The sequence below is a fragment of the Moschus berezovskii genome, chromosome 11 (genome assembly GCF_049115385.1).
Source record: "Moschus berezovskii isolate FMDL1 chromosome 11, NW_MosBer_1.0, whole genome shotgun sequence".
NCBI classification, from domain to species: Eukaryota; Metazoa; Chordata; class Mammalia; order Artiodactyla; family Moschidae; genus Moschus; species Moschus berezovskii.
In genome coordinates, this window is record NC_142470.1 from 2,834,244 (window position 1) to 2,851,071 (window position 16,828).

Here is a 16,828-nt window from a genome sequence, read left to right on the forward strand (position 1 = left end):
CCTCTAGGTGGCACAGAGGGCGCTCCCCTGCGTGCTCCAGCTCCCAGGCCAGACCCTCGGTCCCGTCCTTCTGGCAGCGCACTGGTGGCTGCACTGCTGGCTGAGTGGGCGCCTTGGGGAGCTGGGCAGTGGCCGAGGACGCACCCGGACACAACTGGCTGAGGGCCCTGGGCGAGCAGGGCCCCCCAACCCCGCCATCCTCGGTTCTCAGCGCTGCTCGGGGCTCAGCCCTCACCCCCCATGGTCTAGAACACCCTCATTTCTCTGGCCTTGAGCGCCTCTGCTCAGCTCTCCCTCCCTCCACCCCACCCAGCTTCACGTCCCGGCCAAGAAGGGAGCGGGGGGCAGCTTGGGAAATTCCCCCGGGGAGTGCTGAGAGCAGGAGGGATGCTGCCCACCCTTGCTGGGGGCGGGGGCAGGGGGTCTTGGCGGTCAGCCCAGACTGCTCTCTCCCTGCCCCCCGGGAGGGTGTCCTGTAGGCGAGGCTGTGGTCAGCACAGGACCTTTGCTTCTCCTGGGCTCAGTATCCCCATCTGTTTCAGGAGGTCAGGTGAGGTGCCAGCCAGTGGGGTGGCTGTGACTGCAGAGGAGGTGGCTGGCCCTTAAGCATTGCCAGACGACGTCTGGGGGGCTCACCCCCCACCTCTTCCCCACCAGCCCCCCGTGGCCTGCTTTTGCTCCCTGGCTCTCTCACCCAAGGGCCCAGCTGCCCAGGAGGGCTGTGTGTCCTGCTGAGTGTACTAGGGGCCAAGCTGGACTTTGCCCGCACACAGAAGGTGGCTCAGACCCTAACGCCGACCCAGCCCTAGGCCCAGGGGTCAGCCCGTGCTCCTGGGTGGGAGAAACAGTGGGTGTCTGGGCCAGCTGGGCTCGGCCCTGTCTGCCTAAGGATGGGAAGACTGAGGCCCAAGGGGGAAAGACACTCACCCCAGGTGAGCAGGGCCCCCTATTCCTCCTGTGCCCCCACCCCAGGGGGCAGACCTAGTCCTGCCAGGGAATGGACGGAGGTTGTGAGCAGCTAACTAGCCAACTTGTGAAATAGTTAATGGGCACCCCTCCATCTAAAACATGGGGAAGTTTAGGGAATTTTCTGGAAAGGCTCCCAGAGCACGAAGACTGAATGGTGGGTTGAACGATGGAATTACAGGTGGGGTGTAGGGGTCCTCTGTGCCCCAGTCTTCCTGGCCCACTGGTTCTGGGACCCCCACTGCTCTGGAAGCCCCCCACCAGCTCTGCCCTGCCACAGCTCCTACAGGACCCCTCATGACAGCCAGCCTGGCCCAGCCTGTGGCCTCAAACCCCTCCGCACCCCCCAGTCTCAGGTCCTGGGGCCTCAGAAGCAGATGCCGGAGACGGGCTGAGGTCCCGCCCTGCCCCGGGCAGGTCAGGGGTGGGCAGGGGCTGCATGGACTGTGGGCTGAGTACTGGCAGAGGGCGAGGATGGCGCTGGCCGACACTCCGTCGGACTCCAAGAAGGTCCTAGGGACCCGCCGGGGGGTCGGGGTGCCTCCTGCCCCGTGGGTGCCCGCTCCCGGGAGCTGGGATGCAGGGAGCTCGTTCTGTGTTCTAGTCTAGGGGACTCCACCTGGGGCAGGCCAGGACCACCCCCGTCCTCAAGGAGGCCCCCTGCCTGCCCCACATGGGGTCTCTCCAGGGTCAGCGAGCACACCACCACAGCGGGATCAGTTGGGGAAGGGGTTGGTGCCACCCCGAGGGCAGGGGGTGCCCCTCTCTGGCCCGCGGCCCCCACCCACCCCAAGGCCCAGCACAGAGGTGATCATCTGGTGGGATCGGTCCCTCACTAACAGGCAGCACGGAGACCTGGGCCCAGGGCAGAGCCCCAGTGCTGTCGGAAAGCTGGTGTTCCAGTCCCAGCTTTGGCTCCCGTGGCCGGAGCCTGGGCCCACGCTGGCCTCAGTTTCTCCATCTGCTCCCTGGTCTGTAGGCGCGATGGTCCAGCGGCCTCCCTGCCCGCCTGCAGGCATTCTGGGGGTGATGGGAACTGAGTCGGGCCTCCTTACCTTCCCAGAGCACACCAGTCAGGCCGGGGGTGTGGTGGGGGCGGCCAGGGCCTCCCTGGCCTCCTGGGACCCTCCCGGGAGCCCTCGATGCCAGGCTTCTGGCCTCGGCAGGCTCAGGAGCAGACGGACCGCGCCCCCGGCAGAGGCCCACACGGGCATCTGGGGCAGCTCAAGGGGCGCTGGGCGCAGCGTGCGAGCCAGGCTGCGGGAGGGGAGGACCGGCACACGGGCCGGGGAGAGCAGGGCTTCCTGTTTATCCCCCGTGGTGGCCCCTGGCCTTTGGGACAGGATGGCTCTGTCAGCCAGATTCCCGCCAGAGGCAGCTGACCCTTCATCCAGGGACGCGTGCGCCTGGTCCAGTGACCTGTCCCCGGCAGGGCTGGAAGGGAGCTTGCGTTCCCCCAGGCCCAGGGAGCTGTGCACAGAGTTGGATCGGGTCCCAACAGGAACGGGAGGTCCCACGGGAGAACGGGGGTCTGTCCGGCAGCTGGGGGTCTTCAGCTCTACCCAGGCCCCCAGTGACTCCTGCTTCACACCTCTTAGGCATGCCCACTGCCTGGCACTGCGTGCAGTGCTCACGTCTAACCCTTGAACTGCTGCAGCTGAGGCTCGCCAAGGGGAGATGATCCCCTAGGCTTGGCCGGCAGGAAACAGAAGCTCTGAACGCGGAGCCCAGGGCTGCCTGGGCAGTGGGAGGCCCTCGGGGCACGCTTGGTCCCTTCTGCTTGCTGCTCCGTGGCCTTCCTCGCTGGGACTCCTCACACAGCTGTCACGGCCTTTCTGCTGCTCATGTCCTGCCCGCCACCCCCGACCGCGGTTCCTGGTGGGCTGTCCTGGTTACCATGCTTCCTTGGAGAGTCCCTGGTTGCAGGACAGGCATGAAAGCAGCCCTCACCCAACGTGTCTCCAGGCCACCTCCACCCGCCACGCGGGAGCGCTCCAGCCTCCCCACAGCCTCGTCAGCCCTTGCTGATGTCTGCTGTTCTGTCTTAGCCATGCTGATGAAGGTGCAGGAGTATAGCTGTGCTGTTATTTCTTTAATATAGGAAGGTGAAGGCAGTCTTGTTTTTTGAACAACAGATTTCTTCCCTGGGGAAGGACTCATATCACAGGGGAGCCCCCCCTGGAGTGGGGTGAGAGCTGGGCAGGGGGCCCCCGGGAGCAGGCAGGGCAGCTCCAAGGGAGCTGGGCTCCGGGCCTCTGCTTTGCTGAGTGGTCTGTGAAGTGCAGGCGCCAGTGGTCTGGGCAGTGGAGAGAGGAGAGACCACCCAGGCAGTGAGCGTAGGGTTCCCCCAGGGTGGGTGTGCGGCACGTTCCAAGCTCCCAGGGGCCGCCAGGAAATGCTTGCCTCTAGAGCTGTTGGCCAGGTGGGGGTCACAGGGCTGACTGTGGCCAGGGCGTGGGCTCTGGGTCCCTCCTGGAAGCTGGCAGGTGGGCAGTGGCGGTAGCGGCTGATCCCCGCAGGAGGTTCGCTGAGCAGGGGGCCCCTGGGATAGAGCCTGACCCCCACCCGGCGCTGTAGCTGGGCCCTAACCCGCGGGTCCTCGGCCCTCAGCCCACGGCCCAGACGCCTCCCGGGGCCTGGCTCTGCCTGGAGCCTAGGCTGCCCCAGCCCCACGGGGCTCCCTGCCCCTGTTGTGAGGGGTTGAGGAAAGGGGGTTGAGCACCCTGCCTGGAGCCCCGGACAGAAGCCCCACTCACGATCCGGCTGCAGTTTGCCAAGCCTGATGGATAGGGCGGCCGCTAACCTGGGGGGAGAGAACACTTTATCTCCCGGGACGACAGAAAGGGAAGTTCCAGAGACCCGATGTATGTGCTGGGGGGGAGCGGGGGCAGGTCAGTGGCGGTGGGTTACAGCGCAGCACCTGGGTCTGGGCCGTGCCCTCCCCTCCCCTCCCGGCCTGCTCCGGGAGCGCTGGGCGCCAGGCTCTCCGAGGCCTTCAGGGAGCAGAGCAGTGAGCGGGACCCCGGGGCCTGTTGGGGCCGCGCCGAGGGCATGTGGCTCTGGTGGGCTGTCTCGCCCACCCTGCAGGGCCACCACTGCCGCCCGAACCCGTCTGTGCAGGAGGAAGGGCCCTTCAGGATGGCGAAGACCATCAACCGGCAAGATTGACCTTGAGTTGGGAGCTGCAGCCCTCCCCAGGTCTCCACATGGGGCAGGCCTCGGGGGTGGTGTCATCCCAGCCGTCCTGGGGAGAGGGGCTGGGAGCGGCGGAGCTCCCCTCCCCTGGGAGACCATATTGCCAGGAGAGTCTGCCATTTCCACGGGGCAGCCACGGGCTCCGGGAAGGTCAGGGAGGTTAAAGGCTGGAAGCTGCCTTGCCTCAGTTTCCCCGCTTGTCAGAGCAGGGCCTGGGGAGCCCTGCGGGGGGAATCTGGGGATCTTGAGACGCTGTCATGGTGGGCAGTTGTGCCTGAGCCCTTTCTGGGGGAGGGGCGGAGCGGCCCACAGAGTCCGCCAGGTTCTCAAAGGGGCCTCTGCCCACCATGTGCAGACCCCCGTGGGCAGCCCTGAGGTCCCTCCAGCCTCCACGGCCCATGCTGCCTGTGAGCATTTGATTTTAATATCGTTAAAAATGCCCATCTCCTGCAATTAACAGGCAGATTCTTTACCACCAGCTTCACAGAGAAGGGCGCGGTGGGGAGGCCAGCGCCCGGCCAGGCCAGAAATCTCTGTTTCCTCTCGGCCAGGAAACAGGAAGTGAGTGTGCAGGGGAGATTGGGGGCCAAGCTCCGAGAACAATAGAAACCCCCTCCAGAGGGGAAGGGGAACTGCGTCAAGGGGCCGGGTGGGGGCCGCCTGACCTCTCCTCTGCAGTGCACGGCCCAGGCGTAAATTTAGTCTCGGTTCTTTTCCTGGTGAGAAGATGCCCCGTGCTAGGGGGAGGGGAGGCACAGCCTGCCTCGGTCTCTGGGTGCAGGCCTTCTGGGGTCTTAGGGACCATTGGGTAACCTGAGGCCTGGAGAGGAGCAAGGTCTGGCCCGGGGACCATGGGACGTGGGGCTGGGGCAGCTCAGCCGTCCCAGTGGGGCTACAGGTGGCTGGAGAGGCCCACGGGTGCGTGGACAGAGAGCCTCACCAGGCCCAGAGGACGAGAGCGGATCCCCTGGCCCCTGCCCATGGCAGGTAACTCTGCTCCAGGCAAGCAGGCTGTGTCCTGAGAGCTGTGTGGCCTTAGCCAGAGCTCCAGGCTGGACCGGGGCTAAACAAGAACCGAGGGCCAGCCAGTGTTTTCTTTTCATAATAGAGCAGCTGCAGTGAGACGCAATTCACATGCCCACGAGCCAGCCACTCCAAGTGTGCAGCTCCACGGCTGCTTGTACAGACGCCGAGTGACCATCACTAGCTTCGATTTTAGAATATTTTCAGCACCCTAAAGAAGCCTGCCTCCTTCTGCCGTCTATTCCCCGACCATATGCCCCCCGCCTCCAAGCCCTGCACAACTGCCCATCTGCTTCCCGTCCCTCTGGATTTGCCTGTTCTGGACATTTCCTACAGCTGCAGTCCTATGATGCGGGGGCTCGTGTGCGTGGCTTCTTGCACTCAGCACAGTGTGTGAGGGTCGCGCGTGTTGCCCTCAGAGCTGGCACTTGGTTACTTTCTATGGCTGCGTGATGTCCCGTTGTGTGGATGGACGTGTGTTATCTGCTCCTCAGCGGATGTGCCTGTGGGTGTCTGCAGGCACGCGTCTGCAGGTTTTCATGTGGACTTGCATTTCTCTCAGGAATGCACCTGGGAGTGGGGCTTCTGGGCCGTGTGGTCACGCCACGTGGTCCCTTGAGGAGCTGGTGGCGCCTGGCCACACGCCCTGCTGACCCGGGACAGATGGAGGGGCTGCTTCCCGACGGACCCTGGGGCGGAGGGAAACACCCGTGCGGCACCTGGGCTTTGCGTCCTTTTCTGGGCTGAGCTTGGAGCCGAGCCAAGGCCCCTTGCGGCTCGTGCCTGCGGACCAGTCCCTCCTTGCCGACCGCTAGCTGGGAGTCATGTCGGACTCCACAGGAGCCTGTGCTCTGTGCTCTGCCGGGTGAGCTGGACTAGGCCACTGGAGCCCCTGGGAGTCATAGGGGGTCCCCAGCAATCACTTTAGTGCCTGGGAAGCTCCTGCAGGCCTAGCCTGGCCCCATTCTCACTGCCCTGGCCCCCAATTCAGGGACACAGGACCAGAATCAGGAAGGCAGGGCCCCCAACAGCTTGGGGAGCAAAGCAGTGCTGGGGTCTGATCTGGGCCACCTGTTCAGGACCCACCCCTGGGGGTCCGAGGTCTTCTCCAGCCCCAGTGTTCTCCATGGCAATGATCACTCAGGACTCCTCAGCTAAAGCAGATTTTCTGCTTTGCCCCACTGCCCCAGGAGCAAGCTGAGGCCCCCAGAGGCCACCTGGCATGGCAGAGCTGGGGTTAGGATACAGGGTCCAGGATCCCAGGGGTCCCAGGTGAGCTGTGCTCTGGGTATCCTGACCCTCTGAGTCCCCACCAATGCCCTGCGCTGGGGACAGCAATGCCTCCCCACTGGCACCCAAGTGTGACCATGAAGGGGGCCCTGCGCCCTTTCTTGGGGAGGAGGGGGAGTGGGTAGACCCCTCCCCAGGCCCAGCAGGCACCCAGGTACAAGAGGCACCCTGCTAGAGTCCTGGCTTCTCTGCCCCGGCCACCGTCCTGGCCCAGATGACGCCAGCCGGATTCTCAGACAGGATGTGTGTCCCCGACCTCCCCAGCCCCCTCCCCAGCACTGCCAGGCCCGCCTGGGGATCGCAGCTTCCGGAGCCAACCCGGCTCCGGACAATGGCCGGAAACACCGAGCTTAGGCCATGGGCCAGGCTGGTCACTGGAGCCCTGGGAGAGGCTGGAGGCAGCTCCACACGAGCCCCAGGCCCCCCTCCCTGGGGTGGAAGGGTGCCCCAAGGACCTGCTGTCTCAGGTGGGGGGTGGCTGTGGACAGCTGCCCACGGGGCTGGGCTGGTGGAAGACTCAGGAGGCGGGGGCAGGTGGCCTTTGCACCCAGGGCCCACCCCCATCCAGGCTTCGGGGAGTTATACCCGCCTCCACCCTCCACGCATGAGTCCCAGCTCCAAGCCCCGCTGGGTTCATGGGGCAAAGCGCAGAGGGCTCCAGAATGCCCCCAGACATTCCGGAGTGCTGCCTCCGATGGTTTATTGGGTCTGACTCAGGAGGCACAGGTGCCCCAACCGTCTTCCCACTCGACTGACTGCCCCACCGTTTAAAGGAATGACATCCAAAAGTCAAAGAGTCACCTCCCTTCTCAGGCTGATCCCTGGAGCCTGTGGGCTGAGCTGTGGAGGGACGGCGGGACATGGTTCGGGTGGGGGGAGGGAGCAAGGAGACACCCCCCACTCTCCTGCCCCACCCCCACGCCCTGTAGCCAGAGAGGATGTGACTTCTCCAGAGGCCTGTGGCTGGGCCAGGATCACTTATTTACACTGCATTTTATGATTCCAAAGTGAAAATCAGCCTGTGTGTGTGTCGTCCAGCCCATGAAGTAGTAACTGCTCGTTTGGAAAGAGCTGGTTGGATTAGGTTCCCAAAAGCATGAGCGAGAAACCGCTGCACCTCCGGCTCGGCTCGCCCCCTGGGGTCGGGGTGGGGATGGTGGAGCGGGTGCCTGCCACAGCCCCTGCCACTCAAGGCGGAGGGCTCCCCGGGTCCGTGCACCCTCGAGTGACTTCACGACCCCCAGGAAGAGGCACACTGGTAAAGACGGATTGTTGTTAGCACAGCTTTGGGTTCCCGGCAGCAACATTGGGAGGAAGGTCCAGAGAATTCCCACAGGCCCCCGCCTCGAGTGCAGCCCCCCACCATCCACACCCCCTGACAATGCGCTCGTTACAGGGGCGAGCTGACACTGACCACCGCCCGGAGTCCACTGTGCGGCCCACCATGGACACACACATCTAGGTGTGGTGGGTTCTCTGGGTTCAGACAGGGGTGTCAGGATGTGTGTCCATCACGTGGACTCACGTGGGCAGCCTCACGGCCCCAAACTCCCTCTGAGATGCACATATTTTATGTGGACGAATTCATGATTTTGGTGGCTGTAATCCCCATTACAATGGGCCAAGCGGCCACCCATCCCTTGACGCACCCACACCCGCCCCCTGCCGTGGTCACCATGCCCTCAGCTGGCCCCTGCAACCCCGGAAGCACACAGCAGTGCCCAGAGCTCAGCTTGAGGCTTCAGAGATGGCATGAGCTGTGAGTGGGTGCATGGCATCCCTGCCTGGGGCTGAGTGGACCACAATCCAGAGCAAATACATTTTTGAAGAAGGAGCCTGTTGCGGCTCAGAAAGTAAGCGTAGAATTCCCTCCAGCCACCCCCCTCCGAGGCATGTACACAAGGAAGCGGCGAACAGGCCATCGTTACTCCTCACAATCACCGAAAGTGGGGAACAGCCCAGCTGTGCAGCCACTGATGGACGGCGGGGTCGTGACACCCGCGGGCCGGCCGCTCCGTGGAACAGCTCTCAGCCAGCGAGCGATGAGCAGACCCCGTGACCACGCGGGCGAGCCTTGGAAACGTGACGCTGAGCGAAGGCTCAGAAGGACAAGCGCGGTGTGATTCCATCTGTAGGAAATGCCCACACGGGCACAGCTGCTCAGACCGAAGCCCAGCAGTGGGGACAGGGGATGGGGGTGATTGTTTAACAGACGCAGAATTTCAGATTGGGAGGGTGAAAAGTTTCTGGGAACAGACAGGGGTGGTGGCTGCACAAACTGTGAACGTGATTCATCCCACCGGATTGTACCCCTGAAAACGGTGACGCTGGCAGGAGCTCTGTTCTATACACGGCGTCACTGTGCTGGGGCTCGGTCGTCTCGACTCTTGGCAACCACGCGGACTGTAGCCCGCCAGGCTCCCCTGTCTTTGGGATCCTCCAGGCAAGAATACCGGGTGGGTTGCCTTGCCCTCCTCCAGGGATCCTTCCCGACCTCGGGGATTGAACCCGAGTCCCCTGCATTGGCAGGCAGATTCTTCACCACTGAGCCGCGTGGGAAGCTGTAGAAGAATTAATAAAACGTATTCAAACTCACTGGATGGTACACTTGGACTGGGTACACTCGGTGGTAGGTCAGACATACCTCAAGAGAGCCGAGATGCCCCCAGCTCTGAGTGCTTCCTCAGCAGGGAGTGAGGCCCTGCTACCAGCCCCACGAGGCCAGGGGTCGTGCCTCAGGGGGCCGCCGGGGGCCGCCAGGGAGGCAGCCCCAGGGGTCTGACTTTGTTCCGGAAACAGACGTGCGGCCCAGCCTTCCCGGTCACCCACCGCCCCCCTTAGACCAGGGCGCGCGGTCCTCAGCCAAGGGCAGCCTCTGGGGTCCAGGGGCTGGGAGAGGCCCCTGCGGGGGCCGGTGCAACCCTCCTCAGCTCAACTCGCCAGCTCTCTGTGGGACGGAGACCCCTGAGCATGCGCTCCCCTGAGAGTGGGGTGACGGCCCCCTCTCTGCCTGACATCGGGGCACTTCAGGACAGGGCTGGTTTGGAGCCAGGCTGAGCCAGGCCCACGCTTCCCTGGGGCCTCAGGCACAGGAGGGGGCGGTGTCTGCCCCTGAGGGGGCTTGAGCCCACCCAGGTCCCTGCAGCCGCCCTGGTGGACCGCTCCCCGCTTCCCCACTGCCCGGAGCTGAGCCAGCAGAGCGCGGGGCCTGGCAGGGACCCGGCAGGAAGGAAGCCTGGTCAGCTCAGTTCAGATTCCCAGCCGGTCCTGGGGCCCCTGCTCCTGGGGGCGTCAAACTCCCCCAGACCCTGGACCATGGAGCCAGGGAGAGGAGGGGGAGGGGAGGGAGGCCATCGCCAGGCGCTCAGGCTTCTCACCCCGGCAGGAAGGGCTGACCGGAGCTGGGGACAAAAGGCGGACGTGCAGCCAGCCATGTGCGCCCTTATCAGGGTCTGCACTCGCCCGCCCGGCCTGGGCGGAAACGCTCCTCTGAGCCCGCCTTCCTGCCGTGGCTGGGCCCTTTGCAGGCTCAGGGAGGGGGCGGGGGCGGCGGTGTGGGGGCCACCTGGCCAGGGGTCTGGGCTGTCACTTGAGCAGCACAGTGGCATTATTCACTTCATGTCAAAGTTAAAGTTCTCCCCTCTGTCAGACGAGGACCTGAGACCCAGAGCAGTAGTGACGGGGTGGGGGTGGGGGGTCAGGTGCCCCAGGGCTCTGCACGCCCACCTGCCACCCGTGGCGAGGAGGGCACCACGCGGGCAGGGTGGGACAGATCCAGGGGGCATGCCCGTCACAGCCCACATGGACCCTTAGCAGCCACTCGTTTTCTGAAAAGTGCGTCCTGGTACTAACACGCGGCAGGGGCTGCGGGCAGGGAGTGTGGGGGCTCTGTGGGTTTCCTACCAGGAAGCAGTTGTGGGGGAGGGCGTCCTCTCCCCTCCCCGCACCCTGGGGGGGCAGGCACATGTGCTCCGTTTTACAGAAGTAGTCCCACTGCCTGAGTGCCCTCCGGCCACCCCTGCAGTCCCTGTCCCCAGAGCCCAGGCCCCAGCTGCCCTCTGCTGGACAAGGCTGAGCTGCAGGGAGTCCCCCCCCACAGCCTCCCCCCTCCAAACGCAGACTCGCAGGACCTTGGGCGGGTGGGGGTGGGGGACCCACACCAGCCATCTGGGCGGCCCTTCATGCGTACCCCCTGCCCATCCGTGGGGCCTGAGATCTACCTGGGGGCTGCCCCGCTCTGAGGAGGGGCTGGCCAGGGCTCAGGGTGGGCCCTGTGTTGGTGACTGGGCCAGGCAGCTCTCCCAGCAGGGCTCCAACATTTGTTCCGTTGCTGGCAGGCCCACGGGACTGGCCCTCCCAGCTCAGGGAGGACACAGGGCAGTGGGGACACTGGGGAACACAGCCAGCTCTCTGGGGTGGTCAGCACTGCGGGCAAACTGTCCCCCCATATTAACCCCCAAGTTAGGGTGACTCTTTATCCCAGCACTGAGACCAGGGTTGGGGGTGAGGACCGCTCTGCCTCTCCCCCCAGCATGCCAGCCAGCCGGGACCATGGTGACCCCAGGCCCGAGGCTCTGCCCTGCAGACTTTGGTCGGGTCCCTCTGGAGCCACAGGCTTCCTGTCCGTAAAACAGACAGGGGTCTCCCCTGCATGCCCCCTGCTTCCCCGGGCTGAGGCCTGTCGTGCTCAGGGCCTCCACCTCCGTGAACCGTGGTTGGCTTGATCGTTCCTGGGTCCCAGTCGAAGGGAACAAGGCACAGAGAAGGGAGTGGTTCTCCATCCTAGTGTCCGGGGAACCCTTACAAGTCCCCTGGGTCAGCGCCTGGGCAGTGGGGACTTTGAGAACTCCCCCGGGGGGCCAGGGTGAGGCCGGGGTGGGGGCCCCTGTCTTCGGTGGAACAGGCCCTGGGGATAGGGCGCCCCGAGAGACAAACTGCCAGGAACAGCCAGGTGGCAGGGTCCTGGGGTCCACCATCGCCCCCCCCACCCCAGCATCGGTGGCCAGGCTCTCCCAAGGACCCTGGGCATAGGAGCGCACCCAGGGCCCCCAGCAGGGTGCCTTCCTGAGGAGAGCAGAAGGGCTTGGGGGAGCCCCGGGTGCTTCAGCTGCACCTGATCTGCGTCCCCGGCAGGTGACTGGGCGGGTGGACGAGGACGAGCGGCTGGGTGTTCCAGGCTGCATCTCAGGGGACATGTGGAGCCCGGTTCTGGGGCCAAGGTCCCAAGTCTGCCATGGGATATGACCTCCACGTCCTCCCCCGAGATCAGGTGATGGCCAGGCAGGCCCCTCGGGGGGTCTGGCTGTGAGAGTCCCTCCTGTGGGTCCCAGCTGGGGCCTGTGGCCCAGGGGACGAGAGGCTGAGGCCCCAGAACTGGGCTCCAGGGTCACGTTGGGCCAGGCTGTGCCCATCTGCCCTGGCCCTGTGGAACCCCGCTGAGCCGCAGGACGGGACGTGCTCTGGGCTGCAGGAGGGCCAGCGCCCGTGTCCAGAGCACGTCCACACTTGGCCTTGGCCCAGCCTGGCTGGAGGCCTTGCCTCTGCCGACCAGACAGGACGGAAGGGTCCCCGGTGGCCTGGTGACTTGCCTTCCTCACTGACCCACCCCCCTGGGCTGCTCTGGGGACACCGGGTGCACTGGAGACCCCAGACCCCAGCCGCCTGTTCCCCCACCCGAGGCCTGGCCTGAGGAGGCCTTGATCTCTGGGACACGTGGTTCCCACCTCCATGCTCCTGGGGGCTCCCTGGGGGCATAGGTCATCTCTTTACTCCACTCCGTAGACTCGGGGCCCAGCCCTGGGGGCACTGAGGCCTAGGTGGTGAGAGGTCAGCACAGCTGTTGCCCATCCCTGTCCCTTCCAGGCCTGGAGGAAGGGAGCTGGGGGCTGGGGGTGCCTCTCAAGATGGCTGGGCCCAGAGGCGCCTCTCAAGATGGCTGGGCCCAGAGGAATAGGGTCCTCAGCCCCACCGCCCTCTGTCCCTGAATCCGTCTGGTTTGGAGGTGAGCAGGGGCAGGCCCTGTGCTGCTCACCCACTGGCCACCAGGTGGCGGTGTTGGCAGCGTAGACCAGGCCAGTCCTGGAAACCCTGGGCGGGGCTTTGGACAGACCCCAGCTGACCACGTGGGCAGGCAGCCTCCCCTGACCGCCGGGCTCCTTGTCTTCTCCCGCAGGTGCACCGGGGCCATCAGACCAGGATGTGATGAAGCTGTTCTTTCTGTCCGCCAGAACCCTCGGGCCCCCAGGTTTCACCCCGGAGGCTTTACTGCGGGTCTGCTGCCGGATGCCTGCCAGCTCTCAGGGTCTCTGCCTGGGGTCTCAGCACCTGCGAGGAGCCAGCAGAGCCAGGAGCGCGGGGCCGGCCCCCAGCGGGGAGTGTGTGTAGGTTCCCAGGACTGCCACCTGGCACCCGGGGCCCCTTGGCGTGGCCCCTCGGAGCTCCTGGCAGCTGTCCCTCTGGTCACATTGTGACAGCGCTCAGGGTGGTGAGTCCTGCAGGACATATGGCCTGGCCTGGCCTCCCGGCACAGGAGGAACAGGAGGGGCAGGCAGCCGTCGGGGCACCTGGATGCGTGTGTTTTCTGGGCTCCTCCGAGGTGCCCAGTGCCCGTGTGGGCTGAGTGCCTGGGTGAGGCAGCTGGTTTCCTGGCTTCCCATCTCTGCCCCTGAGAGGTGATTCCTCACCAGCAACAGAGGCATACAGCTTTGTGGGCGACGAGGACTGGCTCCCAAAACCCTGAGACCCACGGGGCATTCCCGTGATGATGGGAGAGAGAGACACCAGGATCACAGCCGAGCTGCAGGCTTAAGGAGAGGGGGCCAGGTCACAGAGGGCTCCAGCAGGCAAGGATCCAACAAAGGGGTGGACTCGGGCAAACCCCGTGTTTACCACCACATTGACAGCGTCTGTTGGATGCAGGTCACGAATCTCGTTCAGGCTTCTGGAGGCCGGGCCATCTCTCGGCGTCTGCTGGTGGGCAAGGCCATGGAGGCACTCTTATCTTGGCTGCCAGCTTTAGACGGGTCAACCGGCGCCGTGACTCTGGTGGCAGACTTCCGGGTCCCCGGTGTGTGGCTGCGGCTCTGGGTGACGTTCCTGTCTGCACAGAGCTGAGCTGCTCGGTTCGGTGTTTGTCGTAGAATATACGGGACATGACATTTGCCATCCTAACCTTGTTTAAGTGCACAGCTCCGTGGCATTAAACATATTTATGTTGTTAAGCCAAAGTCACCACCACCTCCCTGGTGGCTCAGTCGGTAAAGAATCTGCCTACAATGCAGGGGACACAGGCTCGATCCCTGGGTCGGGGAGATCCCCTGGAGAAGGGAATGGCAACCCTCTCCAGTACTTTCTCCTGGAGAATCCCATGGACAGAGGAGTCTAACAGGCTACAGTCCACATGGTCATAAAGAGTTGGACACAACTGAATGACCAAACAACTGTCCATTAGAACGGCTACAGTCCACTCCACACGCGCCTTCTCCCCTCGCTCAGCCCTCCACCCACTGTCTCTGTGGCTTTGACTTTTCTAGGGCCCTCGTGGTATCAGTCAGGGTTTTCCAGAGAAACAGAATCAATGGGGTGTGTCTGTGTATGTTCAAAGAGATTTATTGTGAGGAACTGACTCACGTGTTTATGGAAGCTCTAAGTCCCAAGGTCGGCAGGATGAGTGAGACTCGGGGGAACCAAGGTTTCATCTGAAAGTAAGAAAAATCAATATCCCGGCTTGAAGGCCCTCAGGCAGGAAGAATTCCCTCTTATTCTGGGTTGTTCAGTCACTTACTTGTGTCTGACTCTTTGTGACACATGAAAGGCAGCACACTAGGCTTCCTGGTCCTTCACCAGCCCCTGGAGTTTGCTCAAACTCATGTCCAGAGGGTCAGCCTTTTGTTCTATTCGGACCATCACCTGATTGGACGAGGCCTGCCTACATTAGGGAGGGCAATCTGCATTACTCAGTCGACTGATTTAAAGGCTAATCTCAGACAAAGGAAAAAGAAATCTTCACGGAAAAGCCCAGAATAACCTTTGACCAAATATAGGGCCCTCATGCCGGTCAAGCAGACATGTGAAATTAACCGTCTCACTCGTGTCAGTGGCTCCGACAGGCTTTGTCCTTTGGCACCTGGCAGAGCTCGCTGAGCGTGACGTCCTAAGGCTCATCCACGCAGGCCGTGTCGCCATCTCCTTCCTTTCTGGCTGCACAGTCCTCTGTGGTTTGGACGCAGCACGTCTTATCTACCTTCCTCCGTCAGTGGAGGCCTGGGTTGCTTCCACCTTTGGCTACTGTGAATAATGCAACTGTGGACATGAGTGGGCAGACCTCTCTTTGTGTCCTTACGTCCAGTTTTCTTGAGTGTACACTCAGATGAAAGTGCTGCACTCAATATGACAGCAAATTTGGAAAACTCAGCAGCGACCACAGGTCTGGAAAAGGTCAGTTTTCACTCCCATTCCAAAGAAAGGCAATGCCAAAGAATGTTCAAGTGAAAGTGAAAGGTGATCAGTCATGTGTGACTCTTTGTGACACCATGGACTATACAGTCCATGGAATTCTCCAGGCCAGAATACTGGAGTGGGTAGCCTTTACCTTCTCCAGGGCTTCTTCCCAACCCAGGGATCGAACCCAGGTCTCCTGCATTGCAGGCAGATTCTTTACCAGCTGAGTCACCAGGGAAGCCCAAGAATACTGGAGAGGGTAGCCTATTCCTTCTTCAGTGGATCTTTCTGACCCAAGAATTGAACCAGGATCTCCTGCCTTGTTGGTGGATTCTTTACCAGCTGAGCTACTAGGGAAGCCCCTTCAAACTACTGCACAATTGCACTCATTTCACATGCTAGCAAAGTAATGTTCAAAATTCTCCAACTTAGGCTTCAACAATATGTGAATCGAGAACTTCCAGATGTTCAAGCTTAGTTTAGAAAAGGCAGAGGAACCAGAGATCAAATTGCCAACATCTGTTGGACCATAGAAAAAGCAAGAGAATTCCAGAAAAAACACCTACTTCTGTTTTATTGACTATGTTAAAGCCTTTGGCTGTGTGGATCACAACAAACTGTGGAAAATACTTTAAAAAGATGGGAATATCAGATCACCTTACCTGTCTCCTGAGAAACCTGTATGCAGGTCAAAGAAGCAACAGTTAGAACTGGACATGGAACAACAGACTGGTTCCAAGTTGGGAAAGGAGTATGTCAAGGCTGTATATTGTCACCCTGCTTATTTTACTTATATGCGAAGTACATCATGCAAAATGCCAGGCTGGATGACGCACAAGCTGGAATCAAGATTTCTGGGAGAAATAGCAATAACCTTGGATATGCAGATGACACCACCCTTTTGGCAGAAAGCGAAGAGGAACTAAATTTCCTCTTGATGAAAGTGAAAGAGGAGAGTGAAAAAGCTGGCTTAAAACTCAACATTCAGAAAACAAAGATCATAGCATCTGGTGCCATCACTTCATGGCAAATAGATGGGAAAACAATGGAAACCATGACAGATTTTAGTTTCTTGGGCTCCAAGATCACTGTAGATGGTGACTGCGGCCATGAAATTAAAAGATGCTTGCTTCTTGGAAGAATAGCTATGACCAATCTAGACAGCATATTAAAAAGCAGAGACATTACTTTGCCAATAAAGGTCTGTATAGTCGAAACTATGGTTTTTCCAGTGGTCATGTATGGATGTGAGAGTTGGAGCATAAAGAAGGCTGAGCGCCGAAGAATTGATGCTTTTGAACTGTGGTGTTGGAGAATACTCTTGCGAGTCCCTTGGACTACAAGGAGATCCAACCAATCAATCCTAAAAGAAATCAGTCCTGAATATTCATTGGAAGGACTGATGTTGAAGCTGAAACTCCGATACCTGATGGGAAGAGCTGACTCATTAGAAAAGACCCTGATGCTGGGAAAGATTGAAGGCAGGAGGAGAAGGGGATGACAGAGGATGAGATGGTTGGATGGTATCACTGACTCAATGGACATGAGTTTAAGCAAACCCCAAGAGATGGTGAAGGACAGGGAGGCCTGGTGTGCTGCAGTCTGTGGGGTTGCAGAGTCAGACACGACTGAGCTACTGAACGACAGCAGCGCTCAGATGAGGACCTGCTGGGTCAAGTGAGCTCAGGGAGTTTTGTTCATTGGATACACCCACGCGGCCCTCATGAAGAGCCAGACTTAGGGCATTTCCATTAGGAAAAAGTTTCCCTTCCAGCTGTGATGGAGAATTTACCGTCCCACTTGAAACAACCAAAAAAGCAATGAACAACCAGACAAAATGAATGAAAGGATGGCTCTAAAGGAGCTGGACAGCAGGCAACATGGGACAAAGACCCCTGAGGGAGGGGCAGGCGAG